At 37.4% G+C, this 25,854-nt stretch overlaps 1 long non-coding RNA gene across 1 annotated transcript in view; it reads left to right on the top strand.

Annotated features, from left to right (window-relative positions):
* LOC130707665 (uncharacterized) overlaps window positions 1-25,854 on the top strand; it is a 513,593-nt gene that overhangs the window by 27,419 nt on the left and 460,320 nt on the right. Inside the window, exon 2 of the long non-coding RNA XR_009007670.1 lies at window positions 6,108-6,299. This is a non-coding gene — a long non-coding RNA (uncharacterized LOC130707665). The remainder of the gene's footprint in view (window positions 1-6,107; window positions 6,300-25,854) is intronic.

The following is a 25,854-nucleotide window of genomic DNA, read 5'->3' on the forward strand; positions in this document are numbered from 1 at the left end:
GTTATTGTTGTCATTTTGGTGGGTGTTTCAGTTGACTCCATCAGATGCGAGGTCAGCAGGTTCTAAACAAGGATGATACATCTGTGAATACTAACAGAGGGGCCTCCTGGCTGTGGTCCCGCAGTGGAGTGGTGGACACTCAGCAATGGTTGCTGAGTGGGGAGGACCAGGGGGTCTGAGTTCCCTGGAGGCATTGGGGCTGGAGGGTTATATGCAGGATCTGGGCATTATTAACTTTCTAGCCTATGTGTGCTCCATGTGTGTAAGTGCACATGAGCATGTGTGGGCTTTGTCTTTCTTCCTTTTAATATTTTAAATGGCCTTTTGCATTCTGTCCCTGGAATTGTCATAATCGCTGAACTTATTCATCGGTTACCTGCACTTTAGATCATTGGGTGCTAGAACAGGATGAAGATTGGGGTGTTTGTGTATCATCTGCCCAGTTAGATTACTGCCTTAACTCCTTTAGGGGCTTGTCCTTCACTTATTTGCAGTTTTTCCTGTCATTTTATGTCATTGCTTGAGCATCTGGCAATTAAGTGCAGGATTGGGAAATACTTTCATGATATATACTAAGGAACTAGTAACTTTGCTCTTAATTGCTGTTTTCATATTTCAGTGCTGTCCCTCCATTGTTGCATTGCAATGATATATCTGTAGACTCTGCCACGGTTACCACTAAGTACACAAACAGTGCAGAGAGCTGTGGGCTAGAAGCCTATTTGCAACACTGCCCACACCTTACAGCCTTCTCTGGGGCTCCAGATTCCTGGGATAGAAATAGAATTTTTTGCCCCATAAAAATAGGTTAAATCTCTCAGAGTGCCTTTCTGTTTTGTCTTGCTTTTTCATTTGGGAGAGTAGAGGTAGATTCTAACTAAGATCATGGTATTTTCTCTCTCTCTCTTTTTTTTTTTTTGTTTTGCATTTTTTTTTCTTTTTTATAAATTTATTTATTTATTTACTTATGGCTGTGTTGGGTCTTTGTTGCTGCATGCAGGCTTTCTCTAGTTGTGGTGAGCGGGGGCTACTCTTTGTTGCGGTGCATGGGCTTTTCATTGCGGTGGCTTCTTTTGTTGTGGAGCATGGGCTCTAGGCATGCGGGCTTCAGTAGTTGTGGCACATGGGCTCAGTAGTTGTAGCTCGTGGGCTCTAGAGCACAGGCTCAGTAGTTGTGGCGCACGGGCTTAATTGCTCCGCAGCATGTGGGATCTTCCCGGACCAGGGATCAAACGCGTGTCTCCTGCACTGGCAGGTGGATTCTTAACCATTGTGCTACCAGGGAAGTCCCTGTTTTGCATTTTATTTTATTTTATTTTTTAAATTTTTTCATGGTATTTTCTTAATCAACAAATGAAACATGCTTTGCAAATATACATACTCCTATGTGAATGATGGATTTCAATATTTGAAATCATGAACTAAGCTTTTAGATATAAAATGTGGGGCTTGTTCATAGGTCTTGTGCAACGCTCAGATTCCAATGCAACAAATATTTATTAAATGGCTAATTTTGTGCAAGGCAAGAAATTTGCCTCTTATGGTCTGGTGTCATGTGCTGACGACATGAGTTCTGTGCTTATAACCCAGACTGTGGCTAGTGCCATGAGACCCATCTTGCAGATGAGATGCTATGACACCAGACTGGCAGTGGCAAGGAGCACCTGCTTGGGCGCAATGGGTCATCCTGTGACCCAGGAGAGATAATTTGATGTGCAGGGACAGGCCCTCAGTTTGGAAGGAAACCTGTTTTGGATTATCCCTAGATTATTAGAGAACAGAGTGTTTCAGGGAAAGAGTACCCATGTTCATTCATTCTTTCATTTGTTCAACAAATATTGAATGAACAACTTAATGTAGAAGGCACTTAGGAATAGAAATGAATGAGTCATTTTCCTGTGCTCTCCTGGAGTTTACATTCTAGTAGGAAAAACAGACTTTAACAAAGACTTAAATACTTAATTGCTACAAACTGTGATTGTCCTGAAAGCAGAACAGTAGGGTGCTATGAGAAAAATATAAGAGGAGACACTTAATTTGGATATTCTGAAAATGTGACATTTAGGCAGAAATATGAGGAATGAAATTAGCCTGGTTACGGTGGTGGGCTGGGGGTGGGGAGAAAGGTCATGATTCAGACCAGGACAAGGCGTGTGATAAAGTCCTGAGGCAGGCAGGTGTGGTTAGGGAACTAAAAGAAGGACAAAATAGAGCTTGGTGGGTATGAGAGAGAGTGGGTATGATCAGGCTGAGGAGGTTGGCTGGCTATGGTCATGAATTAAGTAACTTTATACTAAGAACAATGGAAAGGTTTTGAGCAGGGACACAACAAAATCAGATCTATGTGTTTCAAGAAGAGGGTCTGGCTGCTGGTGGGAAGTGGGTTGAAACATGGTGAGGAATGCAGGGATAGCAGGAACAAGGCCATTTCAACAGTTCTAGGTATGTTCGTCGAAAGCCTCTTTGCAATAAACATCTTTGCCTCAAGCATTTTTGCCTAAATATACTTGCTGCATAACTCATTGGCCATAAGGCAATTCTGCCATAAAAGATAAAATAGCAAAAAATAAAAGAAGGGCATAGAAAAGGACATAATGAAACATGAAAAATGAATTATAAAATTAAAAAGAAATTATTGCAAAATACAAATTATTTGAATACATTTAAAATGTGCATAGATTCATGGCAATACTGCACAAATAACTGATTTTATTTTATGGATTGTACCTAAATACTTGTCTTTAGAGTTTTTCAATCATAGTATTTTATACATTTTTTTGCTTGTTAATTCATCTCTTTGTTTGGCATCACACATTTTCCTTTTTTTTCCTTTTTTTCTTTTTCCACTAGTCTTTATTTTATTTTTTATTTATTTAATTTTTACATCTTTATTGGAGTATAATTGCTTTACAATGGTGTGTTAGTTGCTGCTGTATAACAAAGTGAATCAGCTATATATATATACATATATCCCCATATCTCCTCCCTCTTGCGTCTCCCTCCCACCCTCCCTATCCCACCCCTCTAGGTGGTCACAAAGCACTGAGCTGATCTCCCTGTGCTATGCAGCTGCTTCCCACTAGCTCTCTATTTTACATTTGGTAGTGTATATATGTCCATGCTACTCTCTCACTTTGCACACTTTTTCTTTTTCACTAAAATTTCCTCCTTCTTTAAGAGAGGTAACAGCTCCAAAGGAGACATGCAGATGGCCAACAGACACGTGAAAAGATGCTCAATATCACTAATTGTTAGAGAAATGCAAATCAAAACTACAATGAGGTATCACCTCACACCAGTCAGAATGGCCATCATTAAAAAGTCAACAAATAATAAATGCTGGAGAAGGTGTGGAGAAAAAGGAAACCTCTTACACTCTTGGTGGGAATGTAAATTGGTGCGGTCCCTATGGAAAACAGTATGGAGTTTCCTTAAAAAACTAAAAATAGAGTATGATCCTGCATTCCACTCCTGCGCATATATCTGGAGAAAACCATAATTCTAAAAGACACATGTACCCCAATGTTCAAAGCAGCATGGTTTACAATAGCCAAGACATGGAAGCAACCTAAATGTCCATCAACAGATAAATGGAGAAAGAAGATGTGGTATATTGTATATGTATACTGTATACTGTATGTGGTATACTGTATATGTATATGTATATGTATATGTATACTACTCAGCCATAAAAAAGAATGAAATAATGCCCTTTGCAGCAACATGGATGGACCTAAAGATTATCATATTAAGTAAAGTAAATCACACAAAGACAAATACCATAGGATATCACTTACATGTGGAATCTCAAAAAATGATACAAATGAACTTATTTACAAAACGGAAATAGACTCACAGACATAGAAAACAAACTTATGGTTACCAAAGGGGATGGGTTGGGGGACAATAAATTAGGAGCTTGGGATTAACATATACACACTACTATATATAAAACAGGTAAACAACAAGGACCTACTGTATAGCACAGGGAACTATATTCAATATCTTGTAATAACCTATAATGTAAAAGAATGTGAAAAAGAATATATATATTAGAATATAAAGAATATAATATATATATATTAGAATATATATACATATTAGAATATAAAATATATATTAGAATATTAGAATGTGAAAAAGAATATATAAAGAATATATATATTAGAATATAAAGAATATATAAATAATATAAAATAGAATATATATATAGAATATAAACTATAAAATAGAATATATATGTATGTGTGTGTGTCTGTGTCTGTATATATATAACTGAATCACTTTGAAAAAAAAGAGGTAACAGCTTCCAAATACTAGGATGTATATTTGTAACTAAGCTTTGACTTGTGTTGTGAAAAGCCTCTACACGGTTGTTTGTTCTGGGCATAATGTCACTTTTGGACAGACAGTCCAAAATTTTGTGGGACATATGCGTTCAATCCTGTGCCTCTGAGACCCTCAGAGTTTTTCAGATTAATACAATATAAAAATGGGAGTACTGCATCAATGAAGAAATGAAACCAAACTGTCAACCAGTTATTTTATCTTTTACGGCAACAATGCCTTACGGCCAATTAAGTTACGCAGGGAAAACATTTGCGGCAGAGGTGTTTGTAGCAGAGAAGCTTATGGCGGAGGAACCGTACACACATTTCAGCAGTGTAAGCTCGGGATGATGGCAGTTTCTGTGTGAGTTGATGCTTTACGTGCCTACTGTGTTTGGGGTGCTCCATCCGGATTAAATGGTACTAATTGAGCTGCAAGTTTCATGGGTGGTTTCTCAGTGTTAAAGTGAGGGGGTTAAAGGTTTGGCACTCAGTCCTCTGAACCACCTGTGCATCTCTCATTTTGGGTTGTGTTTAAGGATGGTATGTGTAGTGCTACATGTTTCCTTAGAGCTTAGCACCCTGCAAAATTTAAGGCAGCAGCTCCTATGAGCTCTGGCTTTTGTACTAGGCAGTGAAGTTTTGATTGTTTAACAGCCATCTAGCTGCCAACATTCTTACTATCTTTTTGACAGTTAGCCTGCCATGCTTTGGAAATGCCGTATCCGCTGTGTAGCATCAGGACTCCCCACGCAGGGGAAACGCTCCCAGCTCTGGAGGAACATTCTACATGTGAGTGTAAGGATCAGATGCCCCCTGACTTTGCAGGTCAGGTGCCCTGTCTTCCTGCCACTGCTCTGAGTGCTGCTGCCCATGATGTGAGCCACGCAGCTCCGCAGCCACTGACATGCCCTCCCTGAAGACAGAGCCATCTAATAGTGGGCAAGTCTTTTCACTTAGTTGCTTACTATGTTGCATCAGGTTTTTTTATACTTGGGTAGGCTGTGAGAAACATAGTATAGTGGAACGACCACAAGCTTTGGAGATAGCTCTGGCTCAGTTGTGCTGTGTGGAGCTCTGTAACCTTAAGCATATTGTTGAACCTCTCTAAGCCTGACTACCCTCACCTGTGAAAAAGGGCTAATGATACTACTATCCTTCTGGGATTCCTGTGAGGACAAAATGTGATGGCATATGCAGTGTCTTACACAGGGCTTCCCCCACTGCAGGCATCCGATAACTGTGAGTTTCCTTCCCTATGTTAATCATGTAATAACTAGCTTGCCTGATGTTACCCAGAGGCCCCAGGCCTTCTGCGGTAATGGGATCATCTCACCACATCCTCATTTTTGGTAGCTGATTTGTGAGAATTTCACTTATCTGTGCTGTTCTTTCTGAGGGCACAGATAATCAAATTTTCAGTAGAAGTATGAGGCAGATAAGACTATAAACTCTGAGGATATCTGACTATAATTTGTAGGCTGTCAGTAACATAATACAACCAGTCTGAAAAATGCACGAGAAAAGAGTGTTGCTCTCAAATAGTTGAGAGTGTATCCTTCACCTATAAATGTGTTTAAATCTCCTTCGAACCTTTGATGATCATCTACCATGGCTTCGGGTTAATAAGTCCATGTATGCATTAACTATATTCAAAGAACTGCTTTTTCATTGGGCCTAAATTTACCCTTTGCTACCCTCAAGTCATGCTTCTTGGTTCTAATATTTTCTTGGATTGAGGAATAAATTCTTACTCACTTACCCCTGTTTTCATTTTAGGCAGCTGAGCTACAGTGAAAAAACACTGGACCTGGGCTCAGGAAATCAGCTTAGAGTCTGAATTCTGCTACTTGTCATTTGGATAGAGGTGTTTCTTTGAGATCAATTTTCACATGTGTGAAATGGTGATAATTCTACGTTCTCTGCTCCGTTTCTAAGCTGGCTGTGAGGATGGAAGGATAACGTTGAAAGGTATGTGAACTGTAAAGCGTCGCTCACGTGATTTTCATCACACACCTGAACCACCACAGAGATTAAAAAAATAATTCTGATGTCAGGGCCTCCCCCCCGCCCCAGTTTTACAGAGTCAGAGTCTCTAGGGGGGGACCCAGGCACCTCTATTAAAAAAATACATCAGTATGTGCAGCAAGGATTGAAATCCACTGCCCTTTAAACATACAGGATGACATCACTATTCACAATATTATAGACTTCACTGGCTTAACAGATGAGCTGGAATCCTTCGGGCTCATCTTCAGCTGCAGCTCTTTACCCCTCCCACTTTAAGGGATTATTCTCAGACCTAGCTCCATCCATTTCCTCCATGCTCATCACCTGTATCTCCTTTCTACAGCCCAGTTCTCCAGCCACACCAGACTAGCTGCCGTTCACTGAATACCCCATTCACTTCCCTGCCTTTGTGATTCTGCTCAGTGATTCCTTGAGAGGAAGTTCTTACTGGGTGTGGGGACCTGGTCTTCTTGTAGCACTAATGGAGACATAGACGCTTCAAATAGCAAGTGATCTTATGACCATTCAATTTATATTCTGCTTTATAGAGGAAAACCTTGTGACTAAAGAAGCTAAGTGACTTTCTTGAAGTGACAAAGCTAGTTAATGATAGGGTCAGGATTAGAATCCAGGTCTCCAGACTCCAGGGCAGAACTCTTTACACGACTTACCCTTCTAAAAATATTAATTGAACACCTATTGTATTCCAGGCACTGGCTTACAGTTGTACTATAAATATGCAGAACAGTCTCCTGTATCTATCATGCTAAATACAGAGCATTTGTCTCTAGCACTTATAATTTAAAAACATTATCCCTTTTACTATACGTAAATATACACTCAATCTTTAAATCTTTTCAGGACAGTATACTTTCTCCTAAAGTATATTCTTCTACATTTGCCTTGCCTTATGCATTTGACCTGAGTTCCATGAGGTCAGGGCCTTCTCTTCGGGGATTTCAACCACTCTCCTCAGCCAAGCTCAGATTATTAGCAGAGATGGGGCTGCTTCTGGCCCCTTTTCCTCAATCCAGGCACTCACGTGCCGCTGCCTCACTGTCATTCCCTTAAATTGTAGTAGTCTCTACATCTTTTAGCTTCAAGTCTTGGGTCCCAACACCAGCTGTGCAGGATTCAATTACCTGAAGTTTGTTCTCAGTATTTCACTTTGGGAGAAATTTGTCAAACAGAAAAACCAAAAAAATTTGATATAAGGATTTTGTTAGGATTTACAGAGCCTAGATTGGGCCAGCGCATACTCAGTCTAATCTTCAAAGTTATCCTGTTTACAGCTACGGAGTCATGCAATTAATCTGACTCTCAGCTCAGATTGCAACAGAAAACCATTAAGTATATAGATTAAATGTGTAGAAGGGTAAGTTCAGGAAACTGTGATTTATCTTCTCGTCCCTTCTGATTCAGTTTGGTTTAGGAACAGAGATGCAGGGGTTGGAATTGCTGATCACTAGAGAATTCTTCCTGAAAATGGAAAGAGTGGCCTGCACTTCTGTGTTTGACAGCCCAGTATCTGAAGGACTCCATTGAGCAATGTGTACCAAGTTCATTGTCCTTTCAACATTTCCTCTGTGTCTTTGCATTTATGAGGCCCCTTTATTTCCAGCACATCAGCAACATCAGTTTAGAAAATGAGCAATAGTGATGGATCAGTACTACATGTTAAAAGATCACTTGTTGACTAATGTCTATGGTAGTGAAGAAAAATTAGCAAACTCATGATTTCTATGTTTCTAATACCAGAGCCTAAAAAGTGTTGTGTAAAATAAGCCTGCTTTCATGAAAACCACTAGAACTAGATTGTAAGTTTTAAATCTTGAAAGATCTATATTTCCATCTAGGGGAGCAGAATTAGGCAAATACTGAAGATTGGTGTAAACAGAGGACATACTAACTTTTAAGCTGTTATTTACTTTTTCTTCTTGAAAGAAAGATCCGTGCATTTGTAATTATTGTTTTCTGCTATGGCACTTAGTTAAAACTTGGTCTTTAGCCACATTCTCTTATGCTTTTTCCATGCAGTTTTTAAATTCAATAAATACTTAGTGAATACTTAGAGTGCTCTAGGCATGATTCTAGGTGCTGAGGAAACCACAGTGGACAAATGCGTTCCAGCCAGTGCAGGAGACAAAGGGGTGTATCTTTATTTATTTATTTTAAATTTATTTATTTATTTTTGGCTGCATTGGGCCTTCATTGCTGTGCATGGGCTTTCTCTAGTTGCGGTGAGCAGGGGCTACTCTTTGTTGCGGTGTGCGGGCTTCTCATTGCGGTGGCTTCTCTTGTTGCAGAGCACAGGCTCTAGGCGTGCGAGCTTCAGTAGTTGTAGCACATGGGCTCAGTAGTTGTGGCTCACGGGCTCTAGAGTGCAGGCTCAGTAGTTGTGGTGCACGGGCTTAGTTGCTCCACAGCATGTGGGATCTTCCCGGACCAGGACTTGAACCTGTGTCACCTGCACTGACAGGTGGATTCTTAACCACTACGCCACCAGGGAAGCCCAACAAGGGGTGTATCTTTAAAAAGACTTAATAACATTGACAAACTTATGACAGAAGTGGTGAATGGAAAACAGAGAGAATGATATTATGTCAATATTATGACATAGTATGAGGGTGTTTCGTGTTTGGTGATTGCAATCGTTGTTTTTGTTGTGGTCATCCATTTACAATGCTTGGTGTCAGTTTATTTATCTCGTAAAAATAAAATACAGTGTGTGTGTGTGTGAAGAAAAAATAAAAGGCTGATTACACTCAAACCCTGGAATCCATAGGGCTACAAATGTGATAGTGACATTTGCAAGGTGTGTGGCTGTAAAACAGTAATTTACAAATTTGAATTATTTTCATGAAAACACTGAACCATCTCTCTGCTAGATTTTAAATGTTATTGTCTTAGTGTTGAGAAAGTACATGAAATAAAATTAATTACGCTCTGCCAAAAAAAAAAGAAAAAATGGAATGAAAAGGGAAATATAACCACAGATTATGCATTTACTAAAAAGATGAGATGATATTTTGTAGACCTATATACCATCAGATTAGGATAAACTAGATAAGATGTATGAAGTTTTAGAGAAAAAGTATATCAAAACTGGCTCAAGAAGAGTTTAAAAAGTCTAAATGATCCTATAACTAGTAAAGGAATTTAACCCATTATTTTAAATCTTCCTGAAAAGAAAACATCAGCCCTAATAATTTTAGAGGTGAGTTCTACTAATAATCTGGGGAGCAGGTAATTCTAAACTTTCAGATAATAAAAAAGAGAGAATATTTTGTCAGTTGGTCTCATGAGGTGACTAAAAAACTTGGTACTAAAATCAGACAAGGACATATAAGAAAGGAAAATTACATGGCAGTTTCACTCATGAACATAGACTAATGAATGAAAATGCTAAATGAAAATGTTAGCAAATGGAATCTGGTGATATATTAACAAAATATAATAAATTACGACCAAATTAGATGTTTTTCAAAATGCAAAATGAGTTAAACATTAGAAACTATATTATTGTAATTCACTATTTTGAAGTTTGAAGTGAATAAAAATATGGTAACCTTGATAAATGTAGGACAAACATTTGATGAAATCCAACAACCATTCATTATAAAAATGTATAGCTAACTGAGAAAGCAAACTTTCTGAACCTATTTAAGAGTAGCCACAAAAAGACCTACAGCAAACATAATACTTAATGGCAAAATGTTAAAAATGCCATTCTGTTTAAAATCAGGAACAAGACAAAAATGCCTGGTATCACTGCTTCAAAGCAAATGGTAAATCAAGAAAAAATGATAAAATGTGTAAGGATTAGAAAAAAGGAGCCAAAATTGTCATTATTTGCAGATGAAGGAAGTTTTTGAATAAAAATATGAAGAATCCATAGACACACCTCAGAAATATCAAGGGTTCAGTTCTAGATCAACACGATAAAGCAAATATTGCAATAAAGTGAGTCACACAAATTTTTTAGTTTCACAGTGCATATAAAAGTTATGTTTATACTATACTTTTATTAAGTATACAGTTGCATTATATCTAAAAAAGCAATGTACATAATATAATTAAAAAATACTTTATTGCTAAAAATTGCTAGCCATCATCTGAGCCTTCAGCGCTTTGTAATCTTTTTCCCGGTGGAGGGTCTTGCCTTGATGTTGATGGCTGCTGACCGAGCTGGGTGGTGGCAGGCAATGCTGTTTGATATCATTTTACCCAAAGAAGAACTTGCTTCAAAATTGGAGTCAATCCTCTCAAACCCTGCCACTGCCTTATTAACTAAGTGTATGTCATATTCCAAATCCTTTGTGGTCATTTCAACAATCTTCCCAGCATCTTCACCAGGAGTGGATTCCATCTCAAGAAACCAATATCATCATTGCTCATCCTTAAGAAGCAACTCCTCATCTGTTGTGATCGTGAGATGGCAGCAATCCAGTCACATCTTCAGGCTCCACTTCTAATTCTTGTTCTCTTGCTATTTCCACAACATCTGTGGTTACTTCTTCCACTGAAGTCTTGAAGCCCTCAAAGTTATACAGGTTTACTGGATATTTGAGGGTTGGAATCAACTTCTTCCAAATTCATATTAATGTTCATAGTTTGACCTCTTCCCATGAATCACAAATGTTTTTAATGACATCTAGAATAATGAATCTTTTCCAGAAGGTTTTCAGTTGACTTTTCCCAGATCCATCAGAGGAATCACTGTCTATAGCAGCTATAGCCTTACAAAATGTACTTCTCAAATAATAAGACTCAGAAGTCAAAATTACTCTTTGATTCATGGGCTGCAGAATGGATGTTGTGTTATCAGGCATGATAACAACGTGAATCTTGTACATCTTCATCAGAGCTCTTGGATGACCAGGTGCATTGCCAATGAGTAGTAGCACTCAACAGCAGGCTTAAAATATTCAGTAAACCATGTTGTAAACAGATGTGCTGTTTTCCAGACTTTGTTGTTCCATTTATAGAGCACAGGTAGAATAGATTTAGCATAATTCTTAAGGACCCTAGAATTTTGGGGATGGTAAGTAAACATTGGTTTCAACTTCAAGTCACCAGCTACATTGACCCCTAACAAGAAAGTCAGCCTGTCCTTTGAAGCTTTAAAGCTAGGCATTGACTTCTCTCTAGCTATGAAAATCCTAGATGATATCATCTTCCAATGTTTTGTCTACATTGAAAATCTGTTGTTTAGTGTAGCCACCTTCATTACCTTAGCTAGACATTGCACTTTTATCTTATGGAGACAACTTCTTTCCTTAAACCTCATGAACCAACCTCTGCTCGCTTCATACTTTTCTTCTGCAGCTTCCTTACCTCTCTCAGCCTTCACAGAATTGAAGAACATTAGGAATTTGTTCTAGATTAGGCTTTGGCTTAAGGGAATGTTGCAGCTGGTTTGATCTTCTATCCAGACCACTAAAACTTTCTCCATATCAGCAATAAGGCTGTTTCGCTTTCTTATCATTCATGTGTTCACTGGAGTAGCACTTTTAATTTCCTTCAAGAACTTTTCCTTTGCATTTATAACTTGTCTAACTGGTGCACAAGACCTGGTTTTTAGCCTATTTTGGCTTTTGACATGCCTTCCTCACTAAATCATTTCTAGGTTTTGATTTGAAGTAAGAGATGTGCGATTCTTCCTTTCACTTGAACACTTAGAGGCCACTGTAGGGTTATTAATTGGCCTAATTTCAATATTATTGTGTCTTAGGGAAGAGGGAGGCCTGAGGAGTGGGGAGAAAGAGGGCAATGGCGGTTGGTAGAGCAGTCAGAACACACACAGCGTTTATTAAGTTTACCATCTTGTGTGAGCACGTTTCATGGCACTCCCCCTACCCCCAATTACAATAGTAACATCAAAGATCATAGATCACCATAATAAATATAATAACAAAGGAAAAGTTTGAAATACTGTGAGAATGTGACACAGAGATGTGAAGTGAGCAAATGTTATTGGAAAAACAGTGCCGATAGACTTGCTTGATGCAGGGTTGCCACAAACCTTCAATTTGTAAAATGTGCAACATCTCTGAAGTGCATTAAGTAAAGCATAACTTTGTACAGGCATATCTGTACAAAGTTTATGGTTACATCTCAGGTATGTTAAGGTCCTTGGACTCTGAAATGTAACTTACTTGAAGGGAAAGAGAAGTTTCAAGGTTCATATATGTTGGACATTAGCCATTGGCAAGCTCAGTGCTAGGTTGTTTATTTAGAATAATAATAATGATTATTATTACTTTAGCTACCATTTATTGGACACCAAATCCCCAGCCAAGAACAGGCTAAATTTTCACAGTTAATATTTCTAATTTTCACACAAACTGCAAGTTATTATTCGAGGTAAGATTCTCCTTATTTTACAGATGAGAAAACAGATTCAGAGAAGTAAGGTAACTTACTCGAGTTCACACAGCTAGAAATGGACAGAACTAGCATTTCAAAAAGGGTTTTTTGTTGTCTGAGCCTGTCTACAGTAATACAGACAGCTTCCCTAAGGTACCAAGCTTGTGTCCTGTTGATGTCCTCGATGCTCAAGAAATATCTGTGGGGAATAAAGACGCAGACATAGAGAATGGACTTGAGGACATGGGGAGGGGGAAGGGTAAGCTGGGACAAAGTGAGAGAGTGACATTGACATATATACACTACCAAATGTAAAATAGATAGCTAGTGGGAAGCAGCCGCATAGCACAGGGAGATCAGCTCGGTGCTTTGTGACCACCTAGAGGGGTGGGATACGGAGGGTGGGAGGGACATGCAAGAGGGAGGAGATATGGGGATGTATGTATATGTATAGCTGATTCGTTTTGTTATACAGCAGAAACTAACACACCATTGTAAAGCAATTATACTCCAATAAAGATGTTAAAAAATAAAAAAAAAATAAATCCCTTATTTTTCAAATCCAAAAAAAAAGAAATATCTGTGGACTGTTTCACTTGGAGCCTGGATCAAAAACCTGTCTCAGAAAAGGATCAACTTGTCTTAAAAATCGGGAATATTGACTTGATTAAAGCAGCTATCACATTTCAGCATTTTTTGGTTCCTTTGCTCCTTCTCTCAGGACCAGAAGGGACTTCCTAGGTCTTTATGCTGTTTGGGTGCTAGAAAGAATAGAAGACATCAATATTAGTTTTCTAGGGCTGCCATAACAAAATAGCACAGACTGGGTGACTTAAAGAACAGAAATTTATTTTCTCACCATTCTGGGGGCTAAAAGCGGAAGATCAAGGTGTTTGCAGGATTGGTTTCTTCTGAGGTCTCTCTCCTTGGTTTGTAGAGGGCTGCCTTCTCGTTGTATCCCTCACGTGGTTGTTTCTCTGCGTTGTCAGTGTGCTAACCTCCTCTTCTTATAAGGACACCAGTCATATTGGATTAGGGCTCACTCTAACAACCCATTTTAACTTAAGTATCTCCTTAAAGGCCCTAACTCCAAATACAGTCACATTCTGAGGTACTGGGCTTAGGAGTTCAACTTAAGAATTTGGCAGGGGGAACACAATTCAGCCTATAACATCTAAGGGGAATAGTAGGGCGGATTTGCAGTCTCAGAAAAATTGGATACTTTAAGGGTTTGTGTGGTAATGAGTCCTTAAGGGCATTCCTCCTTGGACAAAGAACGGCAGTAGGCAGCCCTCCAGGCTCCTAGGCAGTTAACAAGAGCGTGGGGGCTCACACTTCAGCCCCAGAAAGCTACTCTCACGGGACTCACTGATGAAAGCACAAATGCAAGGTCAGCTCGGCATTGAGAACAGAAGCCACCAACAGGATATCCCTGCCTCCTTGTTTTCCCTTCATCTTTTAGGAACCTGCCAAGGCCTGGTGAGTGGGAGCTTCAAAACGCCCACCCAGCTCACCATGCATTCATCAATTCATCAACTCTGATAGGACAACAGGAACTTAGAATCAGTCCCAAATTCCCAGATGGGTTTAGAAAATAATAAATCTTGGACATTTCATGAAGAATTCTTTAAGGTCATGTTTTAGCATCAGAAGCCATACAGGGCCTACGCAGAGGAGAGCATGGGAAGAAACCTGCTAATAAAGCCACATTTGACAACATCCCTCGTGCTGCCTCTCCCCTGTTCTTAGCTTCTTCCCATGTTCTTTATAAAACAGAAACAGAGCTTTCTCTTTGGAAGATAAATCTGGAGGCAGCCTTGAACCCAACCCAAGGGGAATTTCCTTAAGAGCCAGGCCACCATTTAGTCCTAGCCCAGTCCTTTAAATTGGTCAAGAGATATGGAAACTGTCTTTTCCTGCTGAGTGAAGGCCATGGCTCTCTAGGGAGCTCCTGTAGTCTTCATTTGAATTTACATTGACCTTCAATCTCAAATTGGTAAACTTGTGCATAGTTGTATATTTGTTTATTGCAGTTTTTTTTTAATTGAAGTATAGTTGATTTATAATGTGTTAGTTTCAGTTGTACAACAAAGTGATTCAGTTATATATATATGTGTGTGTGTGTGTATATATATATATATTCTTTTTTTTATAGTTTCTTCCATTATAGCTTATTACAAGATATTGAGTATAGTTCCATAGTTCCAAAGGTTATTACAAGATATTGAGTATAGTTCCTATATAGTAGGTCCTTGTTGGTTATCTATTTTGTATATAGCAATGTGTATATTTTAATCCCAAACTCCTAAATTCATTGTTGTATATTTAAATTGCCTTAGCATTGTGCTCACAGAAAGACTCAAAGAATTGAGGAATTGGGAGTTAGGTCTCAAGGGTTTCAATGGGGAGAATATTCAGTGGTTTGAGTGATGGTTGGGTAAGTTTAAATGATGAGCATTTAAAGAATAATATTATTTTATAACCTTACATTTCTGGAGTACACCACCTTTGTCATGATTCATTGGGTTTTTTTGGCTTAGGGCTTGGACTTAGAATATTAAATGTTCTTGAACCTTAAAATTTACTTAAAGCATCACTGTGATATTTAAAGGAAAATGGTTAAACTTTCATTTTATGGAGAGGGTGTGGAGGGCAGTTAGCATTTATCAAATATTTGCTGTATGCTTGGCACTGTGCTAGTAACTTTATATTATTTCCCCATTTAATAAAAAAATAATGTGGTGGTAGCAACATTTAGCACTAAGATAAACCTCTAGCATGGATTCAAGGCTTGGAGGGAGCCATGAGAAATGCAGGATGCCTGATCTGCTTATATCCTCTAACCTCTCCTTTTTCTCCCACCTCAATTCCCACAGGCGTGGTGGCTATACTTCATTCACTTTTATTAAACAGTGATTTGGAACAGACAGCTTTTAGGAGATGCTCTGAATTGAAAATCACCTCCAATGAAAGTCCTTACCTGACCACCCTATCTAGAGAAGCCACCCATATCACTCCATCAAATCCTTCTATTTCATTACCTTATAGCATTTCTTAAAATCCTGTATTTTTCGTGTTTGTTATAATCTGGATCCCCTTCTAGAATTCATTCTGTCTTGTTCTCTACTGTGTCCACAGTGCCTCAAACGTGATGGGCACAGAGTAAGTTTCAATGGTGATTTGTTGCACGATCTATTAATGAACAGATTCAGACAGATGATAGTAACCCCACTAACTGGCTGACTGGTTTGGATGAGATCATGTTGTTTGGAAGAAATCAAAGCTCTTGCTGACGGTGACAGAAATCTCAATCTTTTGCCATGAATTCACAGTAATATAAGACTGGACTTACTTCCAACATGCCATTGTCATGTCTGATGTATTACTTAGCTCACCAACATATGCTTCCATTTTCTCATAATTAATATTTCCTGAGTGGGGCACCACCACCAGACACAATGCCAGTCACCGCAGAACCTGGAGTAAAACAGTGAATGGGGCTAACATTTATTGAGCATTTTCTATATGTCTTGAACACTTGTATAACTTGCCCTGCTATGTAGTATTTTATTGCTTGGATATTACATAATTTTTAAGTATATTAATCTTTTGTTGGACATATGGGTTGTTTCCATTTTTTTGCTATTCATACTTATGAATATTTTAATGCATGTCTCCTGGTGTACACAGGCAAGTATTTCTCTAAGGCATTGGTTCTTATATTGTGGTCCTCGGACAAGGCACTTAGCCTCCATCCTAGACATACTGGTTAGAATTTCTGTGGATAGGACCCAGTAATCTGGGTTTTAACAAGCTCTCCAGATGATTATGATGCACATTAGAACCACCTGGGGAGCTTTCAAGAAAAAACCAATAGCTGAGCCCTACCGAGGAGTGGTTAAGTCATAATCGCTTAGGATGGGGCCAGGTGATTCTACTGTGTTGTCAGAGTTGAGAGCTACAGCTCTCACGTATGTAAGTAGGAGTGGGATTTTCAGGTTATAGCGTACAGGTTTGTTAAATTTTACTAAGTGAAATCAAAATTGCTTTTCCAAAAGGGGGACTTAAAAGCTTTTGCACAGCAAAGGAAACCATCCACAAAATGAAGAGACAACCTACTGAATGGGAGAAAATATTTGCAAGTGACTTGACCGATAAAGGGTTAATACCCAACATATATAAACAACTCATACAACTCAACATCAAAAAATACCCGATTAAAAAATGGGCAGAAGACCTGAATAGACATTTTTCCAAAGAGGAAATGCAGATGGCTCACAGGCACATGAAAACATGCTCAGCATTGATGATCCTCAGAGAAATGCAAGTCAAAACCACAATGAGATATTACCTCACACCTCTCAGAATGGCTGTCATCAAAGAAACACAAATAACATGCTGGGGAGGGTGTGGAGAAAAGGGAACACTTGTGAACTGTTGGTGGGAATATACATGGGTGCAGCCACTGTGGAAAATATTGTGGAGGTTTCTCAGAAAACTAAAAATTGAGCTACCATATGACCCAGCAATTCCATTCCTGGGTTTATATCAAGAAAAAAATCCCAAAACACTCATTTGAAAAGATACATGCACCCCAGTGTTCATAGCAGCAGTATTCACAATTGCCAAGATATGGAAGCAAGCTGAGTGTCTGTCAACAGATGATAGGATAAAGAAGGTGTGGTATATATATACAGTGAAATACTACTTAGCCATAAAAAAGAATGAAATTTTTGTCACTTATAACAACATGGATGGACTAAGAGGGTATTAATGCTAAGTGAAATAAGTCAGGCAGAGAAAGACAAATACTGTATGATATCATTTATATGTGGAATCTAAAAAATAAAACAAACTAGTGAATATAACAAAAAGCAGCAGACTCACAGATACTGAGAACAAACTAGTGGTTACAAGTGGAGAGAAGGAAGGGGGAGGGGGCAATATAGGGGCATGGGGTTAAGAGGTATAAACTATTATGTATAAAATAAGCTACAAGGATATATTGTTCAATCAGGGGATATAGCCAATATTTTATAATAACTATAAATAGAGTATAACCTTTAAAACTTGTGAATCACTGTATTGTACACCTGTAACTTATATACTATTGTATATCAACTATAGTTCAATAAAAAAATTTAAAACTCCAAACCACCCTCCCAAACCCAAAAATTATTGTCCCAATTTATGCTGACAGCCGCTCTTTATGAGTGTTCCTGTTGCTCCATATCTTCACTAAAATTTGTATTTTTTGATAAATAGCAAAATAGTACCATTTTGATAGGTGTGAAATATCTTATTATAATTTTAATTTGTATTTATTTGATTAATAATGGCACTGGGCATCTTTTTATATGTTTAAAGGCCAACAATATTTTTACTTCAGTGAAATGCCTTGTTCTTCTGCCATTTTTTTTTTCTACTGGGTTGTCTATTTATTGATTTGTAGTAATTCTTTATGTATTCTGGATGCTAATCCTTTGTTGGTCCTGTATATGGACCAACAATCTTCCTTCTAATTTTTGGCTTATCTTTTTGTTCTCTTTAGGGAGTATTTTGATTAACAAATTCTTTTATGTCATTGAATTTCTCTCTTTTCTGTTAGGGTTTGTGTTTTGTTTTGTTTTGTTTTCCTGCTTGAGAAATCTTTGCCTACCCAGAATCTGAAAGATATTCTCCTGTGCTTTCTTCTAAATGTTTTAAATTTTTGCCTTTCACATTAGTACTTAACCCACCTAGAATTTATTTTTTAATCAGTGGTCTAAAGTAGATACCTGTTTTTACTTATTTTCTTTGTGGATAAACAGTTGTCTAGTACCATTTGTTAATTAACCCATCCTTTCTTTACTAAACTGCCATACCAGCCTTGTTCATGTGTCTATTTTAGATAAAAGCATGGGTCTGTTTCTGGGCTATCTATTTTATCTATTGGTCAGTTTTTTTTTTCATCCATGAGCCAGTGCTTCACTGTTTAATTTTTATAGTTTATAATCAGTCCTGATACATGACAGAAGAACAAGTTCCCTACCTGGTTTTTCTCTAAAAACATCTTCGGCTATTTTTAGTGCTTTTCATTTCAATGATTTAAGAATTAGCTTGTTAGGTACTATTGAAAAGTCTTGCTAGCATTTCTATTAGAAATTCATTGAATCTTTAGATCAATTTGAGCATGTATATCATCTTTAAAAATGTTGACCCTATTAATTAAGAAAGATAGTATGTCTCTTAATTTGTTATTTGTTTTTTGATGTCTTTCAACAAAGTTTTATATTTTCTACATACAGTTTTACAAAAGTTTTATTGAGTTTATTTTCTGGGTTCCTTATATTTTTCTTGTTATTATAAATAATATCTTTACTTTTTAGTTGGTTTTTAATGGTTATAAAGTTATTCTTTTTATTTCTTTATATTCTCTTTGATAATGTATATTTTTCTAAAATTTTGTCTGCATCTAAGTTTTCAAATTTGTTGGTGTATACTTATGCAAAGTATTTTAAATTCTCTGTTTGATCAGTGCAATATCAGTGGTTAGGTTTCCATTTTATTATATTTCTGCCATTTATTTTACTAGATCCATCTTTTTAAGTGCTTGTGAATTTTTATTAGTCTTTTCAAAAACTAACATTTAGCTCTGTTTTCTTGGTTTAGTTTCTATTACATTACTTTATTTCATTTTTATTATATTTTCCTACTTTCTTTGGGTTTATGCTGTTATTTTCATAACAAGTTTTATTCTTATATAAGTAATTTTTAGTCTGTCTTTTCTTTTTTTTTAGTTTATTTATTTTCTTTATTTTTTTGGCTGTGTTGGGTCTTAGTTGTGGCATGCGGGGTCTTCGTTGCGGTATGTGGGATGTTTCGTTGCAGCACGGGCTCTTTGTTGTGGCGCATGGGCTTCTGTCTCGTGGTGTGCAGGTTTTCTCTCTCTAGTTGTGGCATGCATGTTTTTTCTCTCTAGTGGCGCATGGGCTCCAGAGTTTGTGGGCTCTGTATTTTGTGGCATGCTGGCTCTGTCGTTGAGATGCAAGAGCTCAGTAGTTGTGGTGTGCGGGTTTAGTTGCCCCGTGGCACATGGGATCTTAGTTCCCTGACCAGGGATCAAACCCGTGTCCCCTGCATTCAAGGTGGATTCTTAACCACTGGACCACCAGGGAAGTCCCCTTTCTTCTTTTCTTATATATGTTCTTAGAGATTATTTTAAAATAATGACGTTTGTTTATCAACAAGCTAAGTATTATTTTAGCTGCATCCAATGTTTTAAGGAGCAGCATTTTCATTATAATTTAATTCTATGCTTTTCCCCCCTTAATTTCATTATATGTTCTTTGACATATGAATTATTTCAACTTTTTTTTCCAAAATCGAGTTCTCTTTTTGGTTTTGATTTCTAACTTTATTGTAGTAAAATACGTCTTCTGTCTAACACTGATTTTTGGACTTTTTGGAGACTTGCTTTGTGATGTAGAATGTATTTGATTTTTATAAATTCTTTATGTCTACATGAAAGCATATCTATTTTCCAGTTATTGGGTGCCATGTTCAAAATATATACACTAATTTAACTTTTAATTCATGTTGCTTAATTTTTCTCTATCATACTGTAATGGTGATGATGAGTTAGGTTGTAACAAACAGCCCCATAATTAAAGTTTACCTTTGGCTCATACTCACATCATCTTTATTGAGGGATCCAGCTGACAGGATCCAACTCTGTGTTTCCATGATTGCAACAGCAGGGAAAAACTCTTCTGCAGTATCTCACAGTGGCCACTAAATGCTTTTGCCTGGAAGGATACACATAACTTCTGTACACATTTTGTTGGCCAAAGCAAGTCATCTGGATAAAAAAGCCACACCTAACTTCAAGGGTCAGGAAAGTGTATTCCCTGTAGTATGAGGTAGGAGAACTGGAATTTTGGTGAACAGCACTAATGACTACCACATTTTCTGTTTTATTTTGCTTGCTTTATTGATTACTGGAGAAAGGGGTTTAAATCTCCATCATGATGCTGAACTAATCCATATATCCTTATATATTCTGCTAATTTTTTCTGCATATGGTATAACCCTATGTCCTGATTCTATATGTTAAAATTCTACTACTGTCAGGGGAATTGTACAGTGATCATCTTTGCCTTTCAAAATCTTCTTGACTTAAATCCATATTGTTTGTTATTAATAGAGATTCACAACTTAGTGTATTTGGAGAGCCTTGTATATAGTCTCCCTCTTTTGATTGTCAACCCTTTAATTTCCTTTTGTCTTAGGTATATCTCTTATCAAAAAGTAAATTTAAAAATACATATACATATGCATATATATGAAAGATATATATGGATATACATATGAATACATATATGAAAGATATCAATCCCAAGGTTCAAGAAGCCTAATAAACTGTGTGCTGATTACATATCCGTTAGAATTGTTGAACCTGGGCATTGGTGTCTTTCATCAGTTCTGGAAAGTTACTAGTCATTAAATCTTTTTTTTTTTTAAATCTACTGATTTGTTTATTTTTATTTTTTAAAATTTTTGGCTGCATTGGGTCTTCGTTGCTATGCGTGGGCTTTCTCTAGTTGAGGTGAGCAGGGGCTACTCTTCATTGTAGTGCGTGGGCTTATCACTGTGGTGGCTTCTCTTGTTGAGGAACATGGGCTCTAGGCACGTGGGCTTCAGTAGTTGTGGCATGCAGGCTCAGTAGTTGTGGCTTGCGGGCTCTAGAGCGCAGGCTCAGTAGTTGTGGTGCACGGGCTTAGTTGCTCCGTGGCATGTGGGATCTTCGCGGACCAGGGCTCGAACCCGTGTCCCCTGCATTGGCAGGCGGATTCTTAACCACTGCACCACCAGGGAAGTCCGTCATTAAATCTTTGAGCATTGTCTTTCCTCCACTTTTTCTCTTTTCTTCTGAAACTCTCATTATGTGTATGTTGAATCTTCTACTCTAATCACCATATCTCTTAAACTTTTATATTTTCCATCTCTTTGTGCGCAGTTGCCTTCTAGGTTATTTCTCATATCTGTCTTCTAATTCACCAGTACTTTCTTCACCTGTATCTCCTAAATGGAGTCTATGGGTCACTCAGATATGCAAATGCCGTCAGAGAAAATATTAGCTAAATCACTGGCTTGTTCTTCCGTAATCACACTTTCATGTTATTTCTGGGCTATATCTTCTCTTTATGTGCCAGTTAGCCATGATTTTGAGTAATGTTTATAGTTTTTATCCAGTATTTTGATATATTCTATCCCAGGATAGAATAAACATCTATAGATCTATTTCACCATGTTGCCAGAAATGGAAATCTGAATTTCTCTTAAACTTACCCTGTTTTGCCTAGTATCTTGTTTATTTTTATAGTGTGATCTATTGTTGTTACGTTTCATTCTTTGTCAGCAAAACTTCAAAATCTGATTTATTTTGAAGTCCCCAAATTAACTAGTGTACTTAAACCTTATTTGTTGAATATATGATTTCAGTAGTTAATGGAGACTTCTCAAATTACCCAAGACCTGACTGTGGGGAAATACCAGAAGAGGTAATGCCACGAATTTAACCATTAAGAACTCAAGCACACAGCCAGTTCAACGGGAGAAAATACCTGTTCAATTCCCAATCTTTGTTTTACTTCCTATTAGACAGTTTCTTAGGTTGAAGAAAAACAAAATATTTTCTCTCGATGCTGATGGAATTGTACAAAAATTTGTTTTCCATGAACTTTTTCACATTTAAAATTATATTTAAAGGACTATGAAGATTGTTTTCAAGTTCTAGACCACAAAAATTAAAATGCAAATAAATAATATAATCAAGGAAGACACTGAAAATGAGATGGCAAACAATCTTAGAAAATTATCCTCCCTCTTCTCTTCTATCTCATCTCATCACATAACAGCTCTTGGTCATATAAATTCCACTTGAATGTGGGCTTTCCAATTTTTCCATATTTAGTCAATTAAAGAGTGAAATTCCAAAATCTACATAATGTTTGTTCCAAATATGAAGATTTATTACAGTTAAGAAAAGACAGGGACTTCCCTGGTGGTGCAGTGGTTAACAATCTGCCTGCCAGTGCAGGGGACATGGGCTCCATCCCTGGTCCGGGAAGATCCCACATGTCACGGAACAACTAAGCATGTGCGTCACAGCTACTGAAGCCCATACGCCTAGAGCTTGTGCTCTGTAACAAGAGAAGCCACTGCAAATGAGAAGCCCACATGCCACAACGAAGAGTAGCCCCCACTCGCCGCAACTAGTGAAAGCCGGTGCACAGCAACGAAGAACCAACGCAGCCCCCAACCCAGAAAAAAAAAAGAAAGGACAACAGATTAGCAACATCTTCTAAAGATGGCCAAGGCACTCAGAGACTAGATTAGATGCACCAGTTTCCTCATTATATGATTTACAGACCTAGGATGAGGCTTACCCCAGAATGAGTGTCCACTCTCAATCTCAAAAAACTGCCACACTTGGAGCTCTTTTCCATGTATGACAGAGCAATAAAATGTCCAAGACTATAGTTATGGCAAAAAAAAAAAAAAAAAAAAAGAATCCCTAAGATTGGGAAGGGTTGTTACCCAGTTTAAGGATCAGCTTTTGACCTAAATGAAGCACAGGGTGAAATATTCATTAGGACTTAAAAGATATCAAATTAATATTGGTGAGTCTGGTGATGATAATAATATTTATGTTTATACTTACTGCCTTCTGGCTAATTAGAACAACAAAAAAATAACCCTTCATTATGTTAAGACCGCTTAGGAAGTGTGGTTCAGGACTCCGTTGACAACATTGAATCTTCGGTATCTTCTATTCAATTTCTGCAACATTTTACAATATTGACCAGGACCAGCTCATCAAAGATACTGACTCCTCCCTTGATTTCTGTGACAGTAAACTCTCCTGGCTCTCCTCCTATCTTTCTGTCTGCATCTTTTCCCTCTCCCCTATCTCCACACCCTACCCCAGCCATTAAATGTTGGAATAATGTGAGATTTTACAGTTTGCCATGAATCATCTCATTGGATCTCATACTTGAACTAACTCCAAGTCTTTATTTTTGTTTATTTTATTTCTCTAGGTCATGTTTCTAATTGCCTACTTAATACTTCAAGCAGGACATCTGACAGATAACTTTAATTCACTATGAAAAAGAGAAATCATAATTTCTCCATTTCACACCTATTCACCCAATCTAGAAATCTTAGCTTTCTTAATGTCTCATTTCCCTTTACCACTCACATGTATAATTATGGACAAAATCCAGTTAAATATACAACCAGCTGTTGTACTTCTCTGCCTTTGCTCATGGTGTTCCCTCCTCTTGAAATTCTGCTAAAAAATTGAACTCATTTTTCAAGAGCTAACTCCAAAACTGACACTTCTCTCAGTACCCCTCAGTGAAATTATTCCTTTCTTATTTTTAATTTTCCTAGTTTTTAAAAGCTCTCTCTTATTAAAATATAATTGATACACTTTAGGTATGCATGCACATGTAAATCCTTTCCAATATATATAAGGTTGAGGGTATGGCTTGTCTCTTTTTTGTGTATCTACCACTGAACCTAATCTAGTGCCATGCAGTGTTTGTTAGACTTTCAATAAATACTTCCTATAGTTAAAAAGAGTTGGGATTGGATGTTCTACCTGTTCCAAAGTCAAATAGCAAAACCTATCTCTACTGAAAAAACGGAAGACAATCCCCAAAGAAAATTATCATGTTTACTTAAGCTATTAAAATGAAAGTTGCTTAAAAAAAATCCTTTTATTTACTCTGGTCTCTAAAGTCAATAGAAAAGGCAACTGTAAAATGTATCATCTCTTAAATGGTGATGAAACAAGCAAACAAAAACCAAACTCTCGCTCTCTCTCTCTCAGTCAACTTGGTCAGTGTAAGAAAGACCCCATATCAATTTCAGTTCAATGTAATATATATTTAGCCTTTACTATATACAAGGCATTAAGGGAAAAAAAGACAAATGAGACAGTTTTCAAAGGAGTTCTTCTAGCACTCCATTTGCTTTATCAAAAAATATTCTCTTTAACTTGGAATGACTCATCTCTAATCAAGAAAATTTTTAAATGATATTGTTGGCTACTTGCAAGATAATTTCATTTTCATTAATAATATTATTGGCTACTTGAAACATAGTTGCGTTTTCACAGAGACAGGCTTGAAGGTGCCATGGTAATAGAATGGCTAAAGATAGAAATCATATGGATAATCCTGATAACTTTAGGACTGTTTCAAGATAACACAGAGTGATATTCACTCATTTTTTTATACAAGCCCTAAATATCAAACTTAATTCAACTTGAGCCTTCCTTAAACGAGTTGTCCAAAAGTGGTAATCCACAAACTTTCTTCAGTGTGTCCTAAATTATGAGCACAGTAATCTCTCATACAATTCTAAATTACATGCAAGATCAGAAATAAAAATAGTCTTCTTAAATTGACTGCTTTTAGATTTACTACCCACTTTCGAAATCTAATAACATAGTACACTTTCATTGCCTCTGGGAACCACAGTGTACATTCTGTAATGTTTACCTCCAAAAAGAAAAACATACTTCTTGACACATGCAATTTAACAGTAATAGCTGGGACCATTCATGTCTGAGTCCTAGAACTGGAATTTCCTGCATTATGTATATTCCATGTTGGAAATATTGATGGTTTGGCAGAGTGAAAAATAGCTTTGGCTCTGTTGGGAAATAACACTCTGAGCTGGATCACTGTGACATCCTGGTGGCTCAACATCTAAGTTTGGTGAGTTGGACTGAATTCTGAAGGATGGGCATCTTTGGTAGACACCAGTAGTTGTGCTAGAAAAGGAAGTTATGAATTGGCTGTACATTTCTTAATACCTTTTTGTAAGAAATGTGTAAGAAAGGAGGAGAACATCTAAGCCATGAATTTATCATGTAATAATTTACCTTACACTGTGGTCGTAATAATAGTGATCCAAGAAGGGAGAGCCGTGTCTCATGTCATATCTGTCAATAACCAACTAATTCATTCAGTAAATGCTTGTGATATGATGGGGCTGTGCTAGAGATGAGGACACAGTGTCCCATAAGCCATGGAGCTGTGCTTCGCCAAGTGTCATGGAAGTGATCCTCTAGTGACTTTACTCTCTCCAA

The sequence above is a fragment of the Balaenoptera acutorostrata genome, chromosome 3, assembly GCF_949987535.1.
Source record: "Balaenoptera acutorostrata chromosome 3, mBalAcu1.1, whole genome shotgun sequence".
Lineage (NCBI taxonomy): Eukaryota > Metazoa > Chordata > Mammalia > Artiodactyla > Balaenopteridae > Balaenoptera > Balaenoptera acutorostrata.